Here is a 9,274-nt window from a genome sequence, read left to right on the forward strand (position 1 = left end):
CATAATTAATCAATTAAAACACTTAAACAATAAATGCCAACTAAATACATATCACATAAAATTAATAAATAAAAATAATTAAACCAAATAATCATGTAAAAATACAATAAAAATAATAAATAAATGCCGAGACTATCCTTTTAAAATTAGGTGAATTACAAACACAGAACTCAATTAAACAAGTATTTCAAATAAACACATAAATAATTCAAATATACAATTATCAACTAAACAAGTAGTTCAATTAAACACAAAATGAACTCAAATAATCAAGAAATCAAATAAACAATAAAACATACTTAAAACAATTAATAAAAATTAAAACAATTAATAAAAATACCGAGACTATCCTTTTAAAAGTAGAGGTATTACATTTTCCCTCTCTGATCATTCAATTTAGTTAAATTTACTTTAATTTAATATTTTGTTTAATTCAAGTTTGTTAAATCGTGACAACCAACAAACTCTCCAACCAAGTTTTTTATAAACCATGAAACTAATTTAAAGGCTAATACAAATTCCATCTCTCTGTGGATTCGACATCCTCTTTGCATAAAGTTATATCCTACACGATATCGTACGATTGCGAGAGACACATTAATTTTTTGTGCCATTGCCAGGGAGATTATTTTTGTTTAGTTTTTATTTAGTTATTTTGGTTTACCAGTCTTCAGAATTTCTGATATCTCATCTTAATTCTTTTTCTTTTCAGGTATAAATTAGCGGTGAAGACAAAAACGCTTAAGGGAAAAAAGCTTCGGTTTATTAAACCCTTTTGTGAGTTCTTATTATTTTTCTGTTACCTGGAATATTTTCTTTTTGTTACTATTAGGATTAGTGGAACCAGTGCATGTTAACTCGCCAAAATAGGTCAAAACCTTTAGTGCATGATCCTGAAATAGAGAGAACTTTAAGTCAATTAAGAAAACTTAAAAAACACTTGAATAACATTGATAGTTCCTCTGATAACATAGTTGAGCAACATAATGCACTGGGTGGTAATGGTAATGGTAATGGAGAATGGGTTCTACATGTTCTTCCACAACACGTAACGACCCGATCATTTGTCTTCCTTTCCTTTTTCCTGAAATTTTACGAATGAATTTTTTTTTGTTTAATTTTCCTTTCTGAGCTCTGTTTCGTGTCGCTTAGTGTCATCTCGAGTGCTCGGAATTGGTTTTTGAGACTCTTTCATGTGAATTGACAACTTCCTTTGAGGACCGAGTCATTTTCGCATTTTTCGTTTTTGGACACTATGCGCTATTTCGTTTTTTCCCTATTCTGTCATTTTCCCTATTTCGTCTTATCTCCGTCTGTCAATTTTTGGCACAACCTCACTTTTCGTGCTCGGAGTTAGTTTTTGACTTCACGTGTCTTCATCTTGAGTGGTTTCCTCGAAATACGTATCTTCACTTTTGCAAGAAAGTAATCTGGTTGCTCTCGGTGTCTATAGGGCCATGGATGTACAATTATTCAGAATCTTTTTCATTTCTTGGGGTGTTTTTCATAAATATCTTTTGAAGATATTTTATTTCAGGGGTATCTAAGAAAATATCTTTTGGAAGATATTTTCATTCTGGGACAATTTCGCAGTTAACCCTTTTTATAGGGGTCATTGTGCAATTAACGAAAGTTATTGCAAATTACCTCGTCTGGAGCCTGGATCCTCATACAGGATTCATTTTCACATTTTGCCGAGTCGTGGACTCTTAGAATTTCCTTCTGGTCATTTTTCTCCAGTTTCAGAGTTTCTGGACCCGGTTGCCGCTGAACTTGTTCGGGGCATAACTTTCTGCTCGGGACTCAATATTTGACGCCGTTTCTTCCATTATTCATATTTTCCCATTTTGAATCTTTTTCATTTATAGAGTTTTGCCTTTTGAGCACGTCTGCTCAAAATCCACTTTTCCGGACCGGCGGGGCCCTTTTAGGGCAGTTTTTGAGACTTATTATAAATAGGATGCCCTAAAGTGAAAAATCAGATTTTGGTCATCTTCCCCACCTCCCTTGGCCGGATTTCCTAGCAGCCATGGCTGCCACTTTCTCTCTCCTCCTTTGGTCCACTTTTCCTTGGTAGAAATCTTTCGGCCTTAGCATTTATTGCTTCCCTCGACGTGCTCTACCTTTTGCCCTTATTAGAATCCATTTTCGACGATTTTTTGAGTTCGGGTTTAGAGTCAAGTTGAGATTTTCATGGGGCTTCTTGCGGATTCTTGTTCACGATGTTGTCCCCGATAAAACCTCTCTGTATCGTCGAATTCAGAGCACTTTTATTTTGGTAGGCCTTTGGGATTTTCATCTCAAATTGAGGTAGGAGATGTTCTAGGATTAAATTCTTGTTATATAGCATGCTTGTGATGCTTATACTACTTGTTTGCATGATTAAATATAAAATCTAGAGATTTTATTATTTATTTTTCTTGTACGGGATCTAATTTTCCCGGTTGCTCATGACTTGATTTAAACATGTAGCATGATTTTATATTGCCCCTTGATATGCTTATTGTCGTGTATTAAAATTGGAACATTTGAATAAGTATTAAAGATTTTATTTAATATTTATCTTAGGTGAAAGATTAATTCACATGGCCTTAACTAGCTTGAAATTAATATGTGTTAGCATATTATATTAGGCCTTAGCATGCTCTTCAATATAGTTGAATTTGAAAGTAATTGGAGGTATTTTCAAAATTAGTAATTATTAATTAATTTGATTAATTAATTTGCCTCGAGTGCACTATTCACTCCATTTGAATTCTGACCTGATATTCTTGATCTACATGCCATATAGCTTCACATATATTTGATTTAGAATATTCGGTGAAGTTTTGAAACCTTTCATTTAATTAATTTCCTTGTTTAAGATTTAATCCTCATGGCGATATACAACTTGGAACTGAATTGTGTGGCATGCTAGAAAATTAAGCTTTGGTGTGGTTGTTCACATATATTAAATTGGGATTAATTGCATGAGAATTGCAACCTTTATTTTTATATTTAACTTTAGTGAAAGTTTAATTTACATAGGTGTAACTTGCATGAAATAAGCTTGTAATGTGATATTACATTAGTTCTTGGCATGTTCTCTAAGATTTGTTAAATTGAGAGCATTTGGTTAAGTTTGAAAATCTAGAGATTTTAATTAAAAAAATTAATTAAAATCTATTTTGTGGTCCCATTAGCTTAATTAAGATTTTAACTTGATATTTGTATTGGCCGTGACTTGTTTACTAGTATATATTAATTGTGGACCATTTGAAGTTGCTTTAGAACCTTGGTAATTAAATTAGCATGATTTAATTAGAGTTCTACTTTGTTATTCCAATAACCTAATTGAGTTTTAGAATGGATATAGGTGATGACCATGCCATGTTCTTTAATATGTACTAATTTGAGGTTATTTGGAATTGAATTAGAATCTAGGGAATTTAATTATTTTTATTTAATTAAATTCTATCGAATTGAGCCATGGATTTAATTATGTTTGAAAGTCGTTTCTATATCAAAATCCTGGACATGGACGTGTTGTATATTCATTTGGTTATGTTTTGAGCATTGGATAACATAGTTGATATGTTTATACTCATGAGAATATGTTTTCCTTATTGAATATATTGTTGCCTTGTGTAATGATTTGCACATTTCGTATTTAACATCATTCATGCATAGCGTGTAACGAATCGCACACTGAAGATTCGACATTCATCACACCATATTAGTTGTGGACTTAGAGCATATATTGTATAGGTTTCCAAATTTGGTTGTGCTTGGTAGATAGTTTATTATCTTGCATATTCCTGTTGATATATGCGTTGTTGCACAACTTGTTGATTTTGGAAACTTGGGGATGTCATTGTTTGGCTATGGCTAGGGCGTGGTTCTAGTACGGGGGATAGTCCCTCTATATAGTCTAATGCGCACGTAAGGAGGTTACCCATGGGCTAGTAACCCTAAAGTAACTATGTTGTCGGTCTGATCCGGCGTGACGTCCGAGTATCCTCTTTGTTTGATTTCACATTTCATTTTCAAGTTGAAAGCTATCAGCTTTGTTTGATTTCACATTTCACATTTCATTTTCAAGTTGAAAGCTATCAGCGTGTAACTTGTTGTTGTTTATTTGTCATTCCATTTTAAGTTACAGGATGTTAACTTTGCGAAATTGTGTTTTATACGTTGTATTGGAAGTTCCAATGTTGGTTAAATTGCATCGATATTAAAAATCGTGTTTTGACGTTCTAATAAAGCTTAGGATTGATCTTATTGATTCATTTATAACATAGACGTTAGGTGGCATGACCCACTTCTGTTGTTTTCGTGCTTTAGATTCCAAGCTGATAGCTTTAAGAAATTGTATTTTGTTGCCTTGTATAATATGCTTTTATGTGGTTAGACTGCATTGAAGTTGTAATTTGCATTTTGATTGTTCAGCATGGCCTAGGTTGATTCCTTAGACTTATTTAGAACATAGACGTTAGGTGACATAATCACTTTAGTTGTTTCTGTATTCGAGATTGCAAGTTAATACATTTAAGAACCTATATCTTGTTGCTTTGTATAACGTGCTTCCATATTGTTTAAATGGCATAGATGATGTGATTTATGCTAGAAACACTCTAAGATAGCTTAGGATGCTCCTTGAGTCTCATTTCGATATAGACGTTAGGTGGCATGAACCCCTTTAACATATTTCACCTTAAGGTGATAAATTTGTAAAATGCTAGGTCGATGCATGCTCATCTCCTACGAGTAGCTTTATGTTACTCACCCCTACTATATTGGGGCATATTTCAGGTACGAAGACTTGGTTCGTGAAGCCTAGCATTCCTTGGATGTCGTGTAGCTTTCAAGTTTCCATTTCATGCAAATGTTAGAATGAAATGTCATTTTGTAGACTTATATGTCAAAATATGTATACTGGATTCCATGTATGTAACATGTACTTAAGTACACTCCTTTCAATGTATTTGATATGTATGAGATGAGGCCGGAGGCCAATGACATGTATATTGTATTCTATGCAACTTTTTAACTTCATGAAATGTTATGAAAACCTTGAAAAATCGCAAGTCAATGCTTCTCCATGGTTGCATCGGGTGTGGGAATTCTATTCTCATTCTTTCATAGGGTCTTATTAATCTTGTATGAAGTGTGGCCAAGGGCCAAATGGTCATTTGACTCCATTTTACATTTTTGGATTCCGAGTTTTCATTCCAAGTTCCATTTTTGCCTTTTTGCCCGTTGGGGGGTCGGATTTTGCATCGGTGGTATTTTTAAGTCGTAGACCATTGTAGCACGTCCAAATAGGTAAGTTACATTTGGTTGCATGGTTGTTTCCGGGCAAAACCTTATCGTTTGTGTTTTGAGCTTCCTATGAACTCATTTTGAAGTTTTGTTGCATAATCTGATTTTAAGACACTTTGGGGTTTTCCTTCTGGAAATAAATTCCGTTCTTGACATGGTCACTTAGAAAATGTGATTTTAAGGGGGGGTTTCTTCTTCGTGTTTTTCCAGAAAATGTCGTCTTGGTACCGGAAATCCCGTGCAAAGTTCGGTTTTTCTGCTATGCTATAGCAGCTTTTTTTATAACTTCTTGCCCTTTCCTGATCTAGGGGCATTCTGGGTACTTCATAGTGTTTCTTTTTCATTTTTATTCACGATCCGAGTAGAAAACGTGATTTTAGGGGGGGTTTCTTCTGCGTTTTTCTACAAAAAAAATCATTTTGATACCGAAAACAACTCGCAAATCTAGAAAATCTGGTCGTTCCAGGTTTTTTCCGGAAAAAGTGCTGATCTAAGGGGCATTTTGGGTATTTCACTTGTAAAATAAAATCTTCTCTTGACATGGTCATGTAGAAAACATGATTTTGGGGGGGGGGGGGGGGTGGTTTGTTCACAACTTTTTGCCAAAAAATGTCATTTAAGTCCTCCAAATCCCATTTGAATTTGGAAAATGTGTGCAGGCCCTGCTCATACTTGAAACCCAGAAAGTCTAATTTTTTGAAACTTTGAGGCTTCATATCATTATCATCCGGACTCCAAATCAAGTGATTTTTGAGTCTAAGTTTATTAGTTTTTGCTGGTCTATATAACATTATGCACGGTTGCATCAAATTATATCTGAAAAAACCATTTTACCCCTTGTAAAGTACCCTTGCCGCACTAATTTTAAACCCAAAAGTTAGTTTTTATGAAACTTTGACGTTTCATATCTTCTTCGTCCGGACTCCGAATCAAGTGATTCTTGAGTCTAGATTCATTAATTTTTCCCGATCTATCTAACGATATGCTCAGTTGTATCCAATTTTGTCTAAAAAGACCTTTTTACCCCTTGCGAAGTACCCTTGCTGTATTAATTTCAAACCCAAAAATGTGATTTTTATGAAACTTTGGAATTTCATATCTTCTTCATCCGGACTCCGAATCAAGTGATTCTTGGGTCTAATTTGATTAAATTTTTGTTGTCTTTCTAGTGGTGTGCTCAGTAGCACCCAATTTTATATTTTCATAAATGACCATTTTGCCCTTGGGGGCTTGTTTGGTCTTTTCTGATCATTCGTTCCCGCATTAGTTATTTTTGAGTTCCACAACCTCATGGAAGGTCACTTTGACTTCTTAGAGTCTTATTTTCTATTTTCGCTTCCGCATTCGGATCCGTTATCGGGTCAACCTTCGGTTCATCACAGGACACGCTGGCCTAAAAACCAGGGTCGTCACACAACAACCACAATTGAGGGATCATTTCATTCCTACCACATATACTTCCCTTACGTGTTTTATTTTTCCGGATGCTGATGCAACCCATTTTGAGATCAAACCTGCTATGATCCAAATGTTTCCTACCTTCCATGGGTGTGCAACAAAGGATCCTTATAAGCATTTGGATGTGTTCAACTACTAAGTTGACCACTCTATGATAAGCGCTGAAAAGTGCGCATTTAAACCCCTTAAGCTTGAGTGTTCTGGGACCTTTATTTATCTTATTTTTTCGTTTTAGACTAATCTCATGTTATTTACTTTTTTAAGTCAATAAAGTTAAAACGAGCTAAAAATGGCTTCTTAAAGCCTTTTTGGAGTCAAACTAAGTCTTGGTGAGAATGTGGAGCAAAAAGAGGCTGATTTGGAGCAAAAGGAGGCTGATGCTGAAAAACTGCCAAGTGAGATCTATCAGAAAAGTTGGATCGATCGAACCCAGATCGATCAAAAGTTAGATTAATCGAAAATGTGCAGGCAGCGAGCTGTCTTATTCCCGCGCGCTCGAACTCCACCTACCACATAGTACAGGATTAGATATTTTTGGGCTGTATTTCTGACTTAGTGACTAAGAAAAGGACCTTGTATATAAAGGGAATTGAACCATTTTGTAGAGGAGCTTTCTTCATCATTTTATTTTTACATTATAATTTTACTTTCTCTCTCTAGAAAAGTTAGAGATTAGGGTTAGAAGAGAAGAGGGAAGTGGAGGCACATCTCAAGAACACATCTCTAGATCCATTCACTCTCTCTCTCTAGAGCTTCAAAGAAGAAGAAGAAGAAGTTGGAGCCATGTTTGGAGCTTACCCTTAAGGTTTTCATAGCCACATCCACCTCCTCCATGATTGGCTAGATCTATACTTAGGGCTTGGATGAGCCCTAAGTCTTGTGTAATCTAAACCCTTGTATTTCTATTTTTAGGGATTTATATATATATTGTTGTGATTAGTATTCTAGCCTTGTGAATTTAATGAATCTTAGTATATTTCTATGATTTCTATGGTTTAATTCTGCCTATTAATTCTCTAGTTTATTTACATGTCTATGTGTGATTAAATTAGGAATTATTTCTTACATGATTCATATTGATTAATTTTTTCTATTGATTCTCTATTTTAATTACATGTTATCTTATGAGTGATTATTTAGGGAATTGATCTCTATACTAGATTCTCTATGTTGGTTGCATGTCTATGTGTGATTAATTAAAGATCTAGTGATGGCTATGCATGGGTTTTCATTGAATGGGTTTGTCAATTAATTTGATCGATTATACTTATGCTTGATGGGTTGTTCTACAATTTAATTCATGTTTGTAGGTAGGTAGACAATCTATACTTGATTTGATATTCCATGGCTTATTATTGCAAATTCCATGATTCTCTAGATTGATGTGTGCTACAATTGTGACTAGTTTGATGGGTCATGCTTAGATTTGATGGGTTGTTCTACACTTAGTTTATTTGTCGGTTAAGTAGACAATTCATTCTTTAATTTGATGGTTCATGCTTAATATTGCAATTGGTAGTCCCATTTTGTTCACAACAATGTATTGCCCATTAATGGAAAGCAAGTGGTTAATTACATGAGCTTAGTGATGATTCCAGCACCCTAAGACCTCTCTTCATATCTCTTAAATCCTTATCTCAAATTAGTTTATTTTAATTGTGTTTTAATTTCCTTGCATCTTAGTATAATCATCTCATCAAATCTCTTTGCAATCTTGTGATACATTAGAGTTGAAGTTAAATTCCAACACGTATAATCTCTATGGATGATCCCTACTCACTATACTTCATTAGTTGTTGTTGTGGTTTTTATAAATGTAAATTTAACTAGAAAGGCTTCCGAAACCATATTCTAATTTTGACCTTGCGAAGCGACCTCTTGCATTAAAAAGTCTCATTTTCTAAACGCATTAGAAAGGGGCTCGTCACTCTATCCAATGATTCATTCAGAATACGTCTTTTCCAATTCTCTCTCAAAGATAAAACAAGAACTTGGTTACAGTCCCTTCTAACAAATTCCATATCTTCATGGGACATGCTACAACAGGAGTTCTTGAAGAAATATTACACTGTGGGTAAAACCACACAAATGAGAAGAAAAGTCATGGCATTTTCCCAAATCCCAGGAGAACAGCTCCATGATGCATGGGAGAGATATAATGATCTTTTAAGAAAGTGTCCACACCATGATATTGCTCAATGGCACTTAATATAGATCTTTTATGATAGTCTTACAGATTCTTATAGAAATATGGTCGATGCCTCCAGTAATGGAGCTTTTTTGCGTAAGAGTCTGGCTGGCGCTTGGGAACTGTTTGAGGCCCTAAGTGAAAACTCAGTACAACATGCTTCTTCCTCTAGGTCTAGGTCTTCACCTGGAATGCATAAAGTTAAAAAACTTTATGAGGTAGATAAATCTAGTGAGTTAGCCGCTCAAATAGAAGCCTTAAACCGTAGGTTCGATCAAATCCTATCATCTAGCTTTACTCCTATTGTTAATCCACAAACTACCTTGC

General features: G+C 34.6%; 1 non-coding gene across 1 annotated transcript; it reads right to left on the minus strand.

Moving 5' to 3' along the window:
- Positions 1-8,845: 8,845 nt before the first annotated feature.
- On the minus strand, positions 8,846-8,951 carry LOC132272236 (small nucleolar RNA R71). The gene has a single exon (XR_009469998.1). It is a non-coding gene; the product is annotated as a small nucleolar RNA R71 (small nucleolar RNA).
- Between the last annotated feature and the right edge of the window lie 323 nt (positions 8,952-9,274).

The sequence above is a fragment of the Cornus florida genome, unplaced genomic scaffold (genome assembly GCF_030987335.1).
Source record: "Cornus florida cultivar Cherokee Brave unplaced genomic scaffold, ASM3098733v1 CherokeeBrave_3.0.0_Hap2_Chr08, whole genome shotgun sequence".
NCBI lineage: Eukaryota > Viridiplantae > Streptophyta > Magnoliopsida > Cornales > Cornaceae > Cornus > Cornus florida.